A 13,145-nucleotide genomic window follows, 5' to 3' on the forward strand; every position below is an offset into this window, starting at 1 on the left:
TTACAGTTTTAGTACTTGAAATCAACAGGCTCAGGGCAGTGGCATTTGCACAGCTGACAATTGTGAACCACCTAGAACAAACCCTTACTGGACAGTATTTTAATTTAATTTCAGAACCTTTTTTCTATGCTTCAATATCTAGAGCATTGCATAAGGTCAAGAGTGTGCCTGCTTGAGTGAAACACGTGTCACTGCCTACCTTCACTGGACTGTGAGCGAGCAGGTTTTAAGTGGGAATGCCCTTTTCCAGACACATTCCTTTTTTTTGTGACTATTGGTCATTCTGCCGTGCCAATTTCGTCTTTCAAACCACTCTGCATTGTAAATGCGGAAGTGCATTTCTGACAGAAAGAAACAGGTGTCATGTGGTTCAACATTGTTTTTCTGTAGCTGGGATAAAGAAAATAAGTATTTGGCACAGTCAAACGTCTTGAAATGTGTTGTTATATTAACACATTAAAGAGTGCTGCATGTTCTTACATTTCCTGCATTTTATTCTATTGAGTTTACCTTTGAGCACAGGGCATAAAGCACATGAAGAGAATCCACTTTCATCTTTGATGTGACCTCTTCCAAGACGTGTATATGTAGTGACAACCCTTGTCATGAAGCCCACAAGCGCAACACATATTCGCTTGAAGGTCCACCTATTCTTTTCTTAGTTTTTAAAATACCAAAGGGCTCAGAAGTGTTCTTCCGATGTTACAAATGACAGAACGCTTACCAGAACATTATAACTTTTTGAAAGTAGAAATATGATATGCATTTTGTACCAAACATCAACAAAAGGTGCATTTCTGCAGAACACTAAGGGGCCGATTACAATGTCGGTCAGAAAGTGTCCGACTGCGGGTCAAGGGCTTTCCGACAGACATAGTCAGTTTCAATTCCGACCATCTAATTACAATCTAGGCGGTCGGAATTGAAACTGTCCGGTCATTACAGCTGTCTTCCGGCAGGCTCAAGGAGCCTGTGTGCCAGTTGGAGACCGGCCCGTAATCCCAATTGGACGATGTTTCCGCTGTCGTGATTACAATGTTTGTTTCCGACAGCCTTTCAGTGCTGGCTTTTCCGAAACTGAAAGGTTGTCTGAAAGCGAATTGCCTCTCTGGCCTATGGTTGTGGACCTAGGGGTGAGGGGGGAACATAGAGTGCCCCTCTGTAAACCCCTGCACCCTGTGGCGGGTACCTGCAGGGATTTACCAAACTCCCATTTCTCTATGGCAGCTTGTGCCTCAGCCGGTTTACGGCCATAGCGCAAGCTCCCTCCCATAGAGAAATGGGAGTATGCGACTGAACAGTGTGTGGTTGCATCATAATCATGCAGTCAAGACTTTAGACCGGAGTTTGGTCGTCCCGATTCTGCGACGGTGTAGGTCGGAGGTAACTCCGACAGACATCTTGATGAGGCCCAAAGTTTTCTATAATGTGAGACGGATGAGAAGAATTGAAGCAATAAGGATCACATTTAATTTCCCATGCGATACACCTTCAATCAATCAATCAATCAGGGGTTGGTAAAGCGCGCTACTCACCGGTGAGGGTCTCAAGGCACTGGGGGAGGGAAAGGTAGGGCTGCTCTGGTCAGTCGAAAAGCCAGGTCTTGAGAGCTCGTCTGAAAGTGTGCAAGGTTGGCGAGCTTCTTATTTCTACTGGGAGAGTGTTTCATGCGGTGGCTGCGGTGTAGAAGAAGGATCTTCCTCCAGCTCTGCTTCGGTGGATGCGTGGGACCTCTGCTAGGGCGAGGTTGGCTGAACGGAGGTTCCTCTTGGATGCGTGGAAGCTCATACGGTCGTTGAGGTATTTGGGTCCGATGTTGTTGAGGCATTTGTAGGCGTGGGTGAGTAGGTTGTAGGTGACCCTCTTCTCGACGGGGAGCCAGTGGAGTTCTCACAGGTGTGGAGTCATGTGTTCGTGGCGTGGTATTCCTAGGATGAGCCTGGCGGCCACGTTTTGGATGGTTTGGAGTTTGCGTTGTATGGATTTGTTGATTCCAGCATAGAGGGTGTTGCCGTAGTCGAGCCTGCTGGTGATGAGTGCGTGGGTGACGGTCTTTCTTCAGTCTGGGGGGATCCACTTGAAGGTCTTACGTAGGATCCGAAGGTAGTTGAAACTGGCGGAGGAGATAGCGTTGATTTGGCGGTTCTTGGGGAGGGAGGAGTCGAGGATTATGCCGAGGATCCAAGCGTGGTCCGTCGGGGTGGGTGGGGGTCCGAGGGCGGGAGGCCACCAGAAGTAACTCCAGGCGGAGGGCGGGGTCCGAAGATGAGAACCTTGGTCTTTTCGGAGTTGAGTTTGAGGCAGCTGTCCTTCATCCAGGTGGCCATGTTTCTCATTCCTTCCTGGAAGCTGAGTCTAGTGTCTTCCGGGTTGCTGGTGAGGGAGAGGATGAGCTGGGTGTCGTGAGCACGTAGGACACGATGCTGAGCCCATGCTGCCTGACGATAGGAGTGATGGGGGCCATGTAGATGTTGAATAGAGTCGTGCTCAGAGAAGATCTTTGGGGAACTCCGCAGATGATGTTGGTGGGTTCGGAGAGGAAGGGGGTGAGCCTGACCCTCTGTGTTCTATCGGAGAGGAAGGATCGGATCCAGTTGAGGGCATCTCCCTGAATTTCTGCATCATGGAACCTGGTGGTTAGTGTGTGATGTGAGACGGTGTCGAAAGCTGCGGAGAGGTCCAGGAGGATGAGGGCTGCGGTGTGGCCTTGGTCGTGCAACATACGGATGTCGTTGGTGGCGGGGATCATGGCTGTCTCAGTGCTGTGGTTGCTGCGGAAGCCGGATTGGGAGGGGTTAAGGATGCAGTTTTCTTCGATGAAGGTTGTCAGCTGTGCATTCACGAGCCTTTCTGTGACTTTGGCAGCGAAAGGGAGGAACGAGATGGGTCGGTAGTTCTTGAGGTCAGTCGGGTCGGCCGATGGTTTTTTGAGGAGGGCGTTCACTTCTGCGCTTTCCAGTCCATGGGGCAGGAGCCAGAGGTCAGGGAGCAGTTGATGGTGTGGGCTAGCTCGGGAGCGATGGCTGTGGAGGCTCTGTGGAAGATGTGCGGGAGCAGGGGTCTGTGGGGGCTCCTGAGTGAGTATTCTTCATGGTGGTGGCAATAAGTTCGATGGATGCGGGGTTCCAGGTGGTGATGGTAGGTTTGGCGGTGGTAGTGGTCGTTGGGGTGAAGGCATTTATTGGTTCGTTGAAGTTGTAGTAAAGGGTCATGATCTTCTGGTGGAAGAAGGCGCTGAGCTTATTGCAGAGATCTTGAGAGGGTGTGATGTCAGAGGCTTCTCATGAGGGTTTGGTGAACTGCTTGATGACGTTGAAGACTTCCCTTGCGTTGGCTGAGTTGGTGTTGATTTTTTCCCTGATGAAGGTTATTTTGGTGTCCCTTATCAACTGGTGGTAGATCTTCATGGCGATCTTGTGGTCAGTGTGGGCTTCAGTGGTCTTCTGGTTCCTCCATGTTCTCTTGAGGCGCCTGCAGGTGCGTCTGGCCTCTAGGAGTTCGGTGTGGACCAGCAAGCCTTAGGAGGGCGTTTGGTGGTTGTCTGCTGGAGAGGGGCTAGTTTATCGGCGCAGCTGGTGATCCACCGATGGAGTTCCTTGGTAGCGGCGTTGGTGTCGGCGGTGGCTGAGGGGGGGTCGTGGAGGAGGGTGGTGTTAAGAAGGTCTTCGGTGATCTTACTCCAGTTCCGTCAAGGCGGGCGCGGGGGTTGTTTGGGTGCGGTGCTGGATGCGAAAGTGAAATGGATGCAGTGGTGGTCTGTCCAGGAGTGCTGGGTGGTGTGGGTGAACTAGATGTTCGACCCTTCCGCGAAGATGGGGTCCAGGGTGTGCCCTGCAATGTGGGTGGGAGTGTTTAACTTAATGTATTATGCTCTGTCATGTCTTCTGATTTTATATTATGTTTTTGATTTTATATTATGCCATGATGTTAAGAAGTTCTTATAACTTTCTGGATGTTCTCTCTGTGTTCGAACTTATGCCACCTCTTTCCTATTGACTAATCATCACATAGACAAATGTATGGTTTAGTGATGGATCCTGGTGGACAGAAATTGCAGTAAAATGATAGATTGTTTAACGATAGATCATATTGGGTAGAGATTGGTGGGTCATTTTTGATAGAGATTGGTAGGCAGTATTGAGATTGCAGTAAAGTAATACATTGTTTACTGATGGATCATATTGGCTAGAGATTCGAGGATAGAAATGTATTGTTTAACTATGGAGCATATTAGCTAGAGATTGTAATAGACCATGGGTACTCACAAACATTTGCCTAGGTGCCGTAAAGTTTGGTCTTTGGTATAACTGAGGGCCGCACTGATTCCAGCAGGGGGGGGATGTAAAGTGGGTGTAGGGGAAGCAAAGCATGCGTGTCTTTTGGCTGGACTCAACTGCGCAATGTGAAACCAGAAAATGTGGGATGAATTCCAGTTTCTCTGCTTGATCAAATTGTGTGAGCCTGGGCAATTGTTTTTTTCAATTTCCCTCCTTTTTCTCATTATCCCATATAAAAGGACATCGAAATGCATGACTTCAGGATGCGTGCTGTACAAAACCATGTTCAAGGCTTGGATGTATTCTCTAATGGCATGGTTGTCAGGGTGGGGGTGACATGGGAAGTTTGAAAGTTTCTAAATTCATGTTTGAAAACCATCACTTTAAAAAAATACTCTCAATGCACTAATAAAATTTGATTTACTAAGGTGAAATTGATCTGCAGGTCAATTAAATACACTTTTTGAATTTTGAAAAGACTATTTTATACATGTTTTCTGTTTTTAAAAATGAAGGCGTTCCTATAGTTAAGGGCCTAGTCACTTCCCTTTGTTTAACTGTAATTAACCTTTGAATAAGTGCTTGCTGTATTTTAGTTTTTTAATGTTAGTTCTAAGTTGAGTAAATAGCAGCCCAATGCTGCTGTTCAGGGGGCCTTATGTAAAGGTCAGAAGGGCCACATGTGGCCACAGGGCCGTACTTTGAGTATCACTGGACTAGACTAATGTATAGTTTACTGATGGATTATATTGCATTGAGATTGTTGGGTCATATTGGATACAGATTGGTGAAAGACCTTAAATATAAATTGCTGTAGACTAATGGAATGCTTTGGAGGATATTGGAAGGGACTGATGTAATGCTTAGTGGTGGATTGTTTTGGATACAGAGTGCAGTAAGCTAATGCATTGCTTAATCATGGATAATAATAGATATAATTTGTTGTAACCTAATGCAGTATTTAATGATGAATTCTTTTGGATAGAGATTGGTAGATCATGTTGGACAGAGGCTGGAATCGACTAACGTACTATTTAGTGATAGATCATATCGGATGAAATTGCATGAGATAATGCATTGCTTAGTCATGGATCATATTGGTATAGTTTGCAGTAGCCTAACACAGTGTTTATTGATGGATCATAGTGGATAGAGATTGGTAGATCATATTGGACAGAGACTAGAGTCGACTAACGCACTATTTAGTGATGAATAACATTGGATGAAATTTGTCAAGGATGATTGTAGGAAAGTAGGATCTGCTTCTTATGGTTATCCCCAATTTTTGCTAAGTGTGAAACTATTTTTGACTAGTTTGACTGGGATCCTGATAATCAGGGCCCCAGTCTATCTGCTTTCTCCCTAAACTGTTATGATATGTACTTAGGTACACCTCAGATTGGATACTAGGGTACCCTTGTCAGTCCCTAGTATATGGTACCCATGTACCCTGGGCATTGGTACCCCAGAGGCCTCCCATGAGCTGAAGCATGTATTATGCCACCCCTGAGAGGCCATGCTCACCTTGCCAATCCAGTTTTGACCCAGCCATATGCAAATCAGTCTTGACCCTGTGCCCAATGGGAACAGTCCAGCCCGAACCGCCAGGCAAGGTCTTCTCTGGACTCGAAACAAGCATCCTATGACCGGTTTCGGGCTTTCAGCTCTCATCAGCCCAGACTTGGGTCCCGGGCTCACTGTGCCACTGGAACAAGTTATCCTGGCTGATGAGGTCTGAAAGCCCGAAACCGGTCCTAGGATGCTTGTTTCTGATCCAGGGAGGACCTGGCTTGGCAGTTTGGGCTGGACTGTTTCCATGAGGCACAGGGTCAAGGCTGATTTGCATATGGCTAGGTCTAAACTGGGGTGGCATGGTAAGCAAAAGAATGATGGATTTAACTCAGATCTCTTGACTGGGGGTGAATGTTTTGATTTGTTCAGCATTCTATCCATCAATTGTGTGTCTTTTACTTTCTCACCCTAAGTGCGCCGGGTATGCCCAGACGTGGGTCCCGGGTTCACTGTGACACTGGAATCAAGCTATCCTGGCTGATGAGGGCTGAAAGCCTGAAACCGGTCCTAGGAGGCTTCTTTCTGGTCCAGGGAGGACTTGGCTTGGCAGTTCGAGCTGGACAGTTCCCACGAGGCACAGGGTCAAGGCTGATTTGCATATGGCTAGTCCTAAACTGGGATGGCATGGTGAGCAAAAGAATGATGGATTTAACCCAAATCTCTTGACTGTGGGTGAATGTTTTGATTTATTCAGCATTCTGTCCATCAATTGTGTGTCTTCTAGTCCTGGACAGCACAAAATGGTTGCTGCCGACCATAGACACATTTCTGCCGCCTGCTGCTGAGCCAAGCTCGCGCATAGGGAGGCAGAACAATAGGCATCCTGTCACAGGGAGGTGTGACCACCTCCCAGACAGGAATTAGTGTATTAGGGTGGGGTGGGTGTGCTTGCAAGTGGCTGAAAGTCTGCATGAGGGGCACATTTGGTGTCCCTGTGCATAGTCCAGTTCAAACCAGACCTGGGAGCCATTGGCTTCCACTCTGGCGCGAAACTGGACAAAAGACATGGGAGAAATCTCCCCAGGTCCAGACTCTCCCCTGTTAGGATCCCCTGAATCTGTCCAACTCTCTTGTGTTTGTACAAAAGAGCTTAACTGGTTTTGGGACCTTAGATTTGACATGGACAAGATTCTGAACTAGAAACCACTGAACTTCCACCGGCTGGACACTCTGGATTTCACTGGACTTCGTTTGGGGCCGACTTCATCTCACTCTCAGTCTGAAGCATTATTTGTGCCATGCACCATACACGATCCAAGTAGGACCTATGGAGCATCAAGGACAACCAAAGATATCTCCCATGGGCTGAAGGAGTTACTCCTCGGCATTTGCAGGCACCGCAACACTGCTGTATGGTCTGTTGACCCTGAGCTGCTACAGACTCCGAATGCTTCAGCAACACAGGAGGTGGGTTCCTTGCAGTTTGAGATGCCCTCTCACCAAGCTTGAGGTCAGAATCCCTATTGGGGGCTGCAATACCCGAACCCCAGTACAGCGCGTACATTTGCAAGTGCATATGCTTGTTGGTGTTTCCCGAACAAGTGCATTAGGCTCCGAGTAGCCCTAACCTCTTGCACCATTTTCCACCACAAACACTGGGCTCCTCACACCAAGAGCTCTGTGGGCAGCTGTTTGGTGAAATCGCTCGAGGTCCTCTCACAACTCCTGTGCCTCTGGCCTGTGGCTCCACTTGAGGGTTAAATTTCCTTTTTCTGGGCTCCCCTGGCTGCTCCAGGCCTGTCCTGAGTCCCCTTGCTGTGGTGAGTCTCCTGGATTTTGCTGGCCCAAACAGTTCACATTGTGTGAGTTGCCGTTGCCAAGGCTTGTTGGTGCTCCAGTCGGACACCGACCCCTCAGTACTCGACATCCTATGCGGAACAGCTCGTATCTATTTTTTGGTTGTCCTCAACATCTCCTGGTCCCCGTAGCTTCAGAGTCAAGAACTCCATCAACAAACCTGAAGCACCTGACATCGGTGGGCATTCGTCTTCAGAGCCCCTGATCACTCCTGAGTGACCCAGACTCTGTCCCCTCTGCTTATAGGTACTCTTCGACAAGAATCCACCTTTGGATGCCAATGGACACTTTTCTTTCTGCCAGCAGCGGCTTTTCTTTGAAGTTCTCCATTGTGTTTCACTGCGGTTTCCAACGCCACTACCGACCTATGCACCTGGCTTCCCTGGGATAGGTAACTCGGGCACCTCAGTATCCATGGGTGGTGTAGCTCTCCAGCCCACTAACTTCGACTGGGTTTCTTCGAAGGCCATTGGGAAGGGTCCTTAAATTCTAAAACTTCAACCACGACTTTCCCATAGAATTGTATGGAGCACGTGGTTGTGTTCCCACACCGCACCTGTCCTCCATGGGGTCCCTACTTACTCACCTTGGGTAGGTACTTGGGGTCCCAGCGATTCTACGTCCTCTGGCCACTGTCTTGACTCGAGTCGTGGTTCGTGTACCAATATTTTAGTATATGGTTTGGTACCCCCCTGGGGCCCACTGTGTATTAGTGCTATTTACTATAATTTCTGTGCTTAAGTATTTTGTGCTTTGTGATTATCTCCGTGTAGGAGATAAGGTGTCGTACTAGATAGTGTTATATTAATAAATACATATTTTTATAACTACTGTGTGGTTCTCCTTTCATTTAACCAAGACTATAAGGCTGCATTCTGGTTAAACAAGCAGCTTAACATTCATTCAAGACTAAGCCTGAAGACTGCTCTCCACAGCTACCACTTGGATAGCTTTCTAAGGTTATCTTTAACCTCTTAAATCACCATAAGGGTTGTTTGAAATGGTACAAGGTGCCCACTTTAATTAGCGGACAGCATATACCAGGCCAACTTCTCACATTGGTGTGCAGCGGTTGGGATTCAAGTCTACATTGTTGTACCAGATAAATATTTGTATTGATTAACTGAAAAACCACTAATACTAGGAACATATAATACTAGCTTAGAATAAGTAAGTTCTAGTGAACTTTGGGTTGGGTAAGCCAAGGGTCTAGCACACCCTTTCTCCAGAGAGTTTAGTTCCCACAAGGTTAGGTAGGTGCAACACCTCACCACACTTAGTATGTCTGCTAAAGGAGATGCCAGTGGCTCTCTGCCTTCTATATACAGTGAGCTTTCTTCCATGAAATAAAATCCCTGTGTGCCTCTAGAAAGTTGAAGACAGGGAGAAGTGCCAACACTCAACGCCTGGTAGAGTTGTTACTTCATGATGACTTAAGGAAAACCCCTGGGTCAGATGAACAGGAGTGATTGGGTGGGACAGGGAATGAGGACAGTTCAAGAGGTGACACCTTTTATGACCTAGACTCTAACCCTGACCAGGGAGAACCTGATGGTTCTCACCTGGTTAACTCAGATCTTCAAGAGAGTAGAGGAGGCAATGAAGGCCCTCTCTACACTCCTCCTGGAAGAGTGCAAAGTTTACCAAGGAGATCCAGATCTCCCTCTTCTGAGTCCTTTCACTCAGGACAGTCTCCAGGGACCTCTGTATCTAGCAAGAGGGACCACTCTTTTGACAGGGACTACCAACTACTTGAGCTTGAGAAAACTAGGCTTAGTCTCAGGTAAGAGCAGTTGGCCCTTGATAAAAGTCCCTAAAAGTACAGAGAGCTAGAAAGAAAGTTGGGACTAGAGTCCTATGGTGGCAGCAACAGTGTCCCTAGAGTTAAGGAACATTCCTTTCATAATAGAAACCTGAGGAAGTTTGTCCCTCCCTACCATGTTGGGGATGACATCCATAAATGGATAACTGCTTTAGAGAGGGCCTGTAAAAGTACAGAGGGTCACGCAAAAGCAGTGGGCAGCTATCTTGTGGATCTCTTTTGCTGACAAAGGTAGAGATAAGCTCCTCGCTGTTAGAGAAGAGGATGCTGACAGTTACTCAGTTTTGAAGAGTGCTCTCATTGATGGGTTTGGCTTAACCACTGAACAGTACAGGATTTAGTTCAGAGACACCAAGAAGACACAGAATCAGGACTGGGTAGACTTTGTGGATAGTGTTATTAAGGCTTTGGAGGGCTGGTTGCTTGGCAGTAAAGTACATGATTTTAATGGATTCTATAATTTGATTATGAGGGAGCAGATCCATTCCTTGGCAGTTGTTAATTTCAGATGGGGGCTGGCCCTAAGAAAGTTGTAGTTAGCTCAGACCTACCAGTAGAGAATGTTTGTTGGGCAATGATTTGGAGACTTCAGCCTGGGCTGAAGTAGAACTTAGGACTCATGCCGCAATGCTGTGCATCTCTGTAGATGTGTTTGCTTTGACCAGGTCAGAGGTCAAACTGACAAACACTGAACAGGCTCTGGATCCTGGAACAATGGACCAAGGGCCTTCCAAGAGAAGGAGCAGGAGGGGTAAGGCGGGGTTTTCCCCCCAGAGTGAGGATCAGTCTCCTAAGGGAGATGATCTTAGTCCCTGTGAAGGAACTGTCTCAGATGAACTTGAACCTGATCAGGCTTAATACTTGGGGACAGGGTGCCCTTTCAGGGCAGAACTGAATTTGGAGCATCAACCCTGCCCCTCTCTTGAACCCCTGAGACAGCAAGCTGCTGCTGAGGCTGCTGGGAGTATCAGTGGATCCACAGGATCTTTTGGGATGAGGGACTCCTTTATTCTGGGGTAGGAATCCCAAGCCTGGTGCCAACAGAAGGTTGGTCATACCCCAGACGTTTAGGGCCTTCCTTAGCACATGATATTCCCATAGCAGGACACCTAGGCCAAAGTAAGACTCATGACAAACTTGTCCCTCACTTTCACTATCCTCATATGTCTGAGAACACAAATGAGTTTTGTTGCTCCTTTACCACCTGTCAAGTAAGTGGTAAGTCAGGTGGTATCCCAAAGGCCCCCCACATACCACTACCTGTGGAGGGCATTCCCTTTGAGAGGGTTGGGATTGGTATCATTGGTACCACAAACCCTCCAACAGCCTCTGGACATAGTTACATACTAGTGGAGTGGACCAAGCAATTAGGTATCCAGAAGCAATACCCTTAGTACCACAACATCCCCTTTGGTGGCCAGGGCACTCCTGGGAATCTTTTCCAGAGTGGGTTTCCCTAAGGAGGTGTTAACTGACGGAGGTACAAACTTCATGTCAAGTTAAATCACTGCAATTTGCAAGGAGTGTGGAGTGAACTACAAGTACACCACACCCTATCACCCACAATGCAACGGGTTAGTTGAAAGGTTCAACAAAACCCTCACGGGCCTGATCATAGGCCTCCTAGAAAGGCTTAGGCAAATACCGGATGTCCTCTTGCCCTGCCTTCTCTTTGCCTACAGAGAGATCCCACAGAAGAGGGTTGGTTACAGCCCTTTTGAACTTCTGTTTGGGCATCCAGTTAGGGGTCCTCTGTGTTTGGTGAAGGAGGGATGGGAGTTGCCTCTCAAGCCTCCTAAACAAGACATTGTAGACTATGTACTTGGTCTCTGCTCCAGGATGGCTGAGTACATGAAGAGGGCCGGCAAAAACCTTGAGGCACGTCAAGAATTACCGAAAGCTGGGCATGACCCAATGGCTGATCTGAATGTTTATCAGCCAGGCCCGAAGGTATGGGTGTTGGAGTCTGTGGCCCCAGCAACTCTCCAAGACAAGTGGAGTGGACCCAAACTATCATTGGTTGTATGTCATTACAACGCGGTGTTTACACCGCACTACCATTGCAACGCTGCTTTTACAATGCAAGTCGTTACCACGACTTGCGCTGTAGGGTGCTGGACTTAGGAATTGTAAGATTTACTATTCCTACACCAGCCTACATACAGTAGGGAAGGTGTTGAAATAGTAAATCTACTATTCCTTAGCCTAGAGCGCCCTCCAGCACAAGTCGTGGTAACGACTTGCGTTGTAAAAGCAGCATTATAATGGTAGTGCGGTGTAAACACCGCGTCATAATGGATGTTCCCCCTATCATTGAGCAGAAAGGTGAGGTCACCTACTTGGTGGACCTTGGCACTCCTAGGAGCCCTCACAGGGTGCCTCATGTGAACAGGCTCAAAACCTTTTGTGGACAGGGCTGACATGGGCTTTCTCATTGCAACTGATGAGTGACAAGAAGAAGAGAGTGACCCTCTCCCTGATCTCCTCTCTCCGAACCCTGATGATGGGCCAGTTTATGGTGTAGCCTTGGCAGGCAGCCTCACTGACCAACAGCAAATTGATTGCAGGAAAGTCCTCAGTCAATATAGAGACATGTGCTCTCTGACTCCTAGTCAGACCACCTGGTGTACCCATGAATTGGACACAGGTGAGAGTCTACCTGTTAAAAATAAGATTTACAGGCAAGCTGACCATGTCAGAGCTTGCATCAGGACAGAGGTCCAGAAGATTCTAGAGTTGGGAGTCATTGAGCCCTCAGATAGCCCTTGGGCTAGCCCAATGGTCTTGGTACCAAAACCTCACACCAAGGGTGGTAAGAGAGAGATGAGGTTTTGTGTTGACTACATGGGACTCAATGCAGTCCCTAGGACTGATGTTCATCCAATTCCTAGTTATATAAAAAAAAAGGTTTGTAGTGGCACAAGTTAAATACACAATTAAACATATAACGAGCCAGTGTTTTTAATCCACAAGCTTGTGTGATTTATTTCACAATTATACCCATATTTTATGAAACCAATATATACATTAACACCATGTCATGTTAAAGAACACAATTTCAACGGTTTGACAATACATGCACAATTACAAATTGTGTGACACTACATGAAATTGAAAAAATGAATGAACAAATGGACAAAACATAGCTCACCAGCCCTGCATTGATAAATAATCACTCTGGGGCGTAGGTCGTCTGAGATTTACAGACATCAAATATCAGCAGTCTCCTGCCCATGTGTGCAGCCCAGGTTCTTGAAATTATAAGTGTTCACGCTAGGAGAGAAGTTGTTTATAAACTTTTCTCCTCGGGCACTTGTAGGAGTATCTTTTCCCTGATGCCGGGGTCAATGCGTTTCCAACCCCACATTCATTTTGGGGTTTTCATAAGGACCAGGACTTGTTTGTATCAATTTACAGGGAAAACAAAAATGGTCCAGCATCCTGGACCCTTCCCAACACGGGTTCAGACCGGGTCACAGTACGGAGTCAGCTCTCCTTACCTCTACAGAACACCTGCGGAAAATCATGGATGCCGGTAAAAGTGCCGCGCTGATATTGCTCGACCTCAGCGCGGCCTTTGATACGGTATCCCATGATATCCTACTTCTACGCCTGGAAAACATCGGAATCACAGATTCGGCACTAGAATGGTTCCGGTCGTTTCTCTCGAACAGATC

Source organism: Lissotriton helveticus, chromosome 10 (genome assembly GCF_964261635.1).
Source record: "Lissotriton helveticus chromosome 10, aLisHel1.1, whole genome shotgun sequence".
NCBI lineage: Eukaryota > Metazoa > Chordata > Amphibia > Caudata > Salamandridae > Lissotriton > Lissotriton helveticus.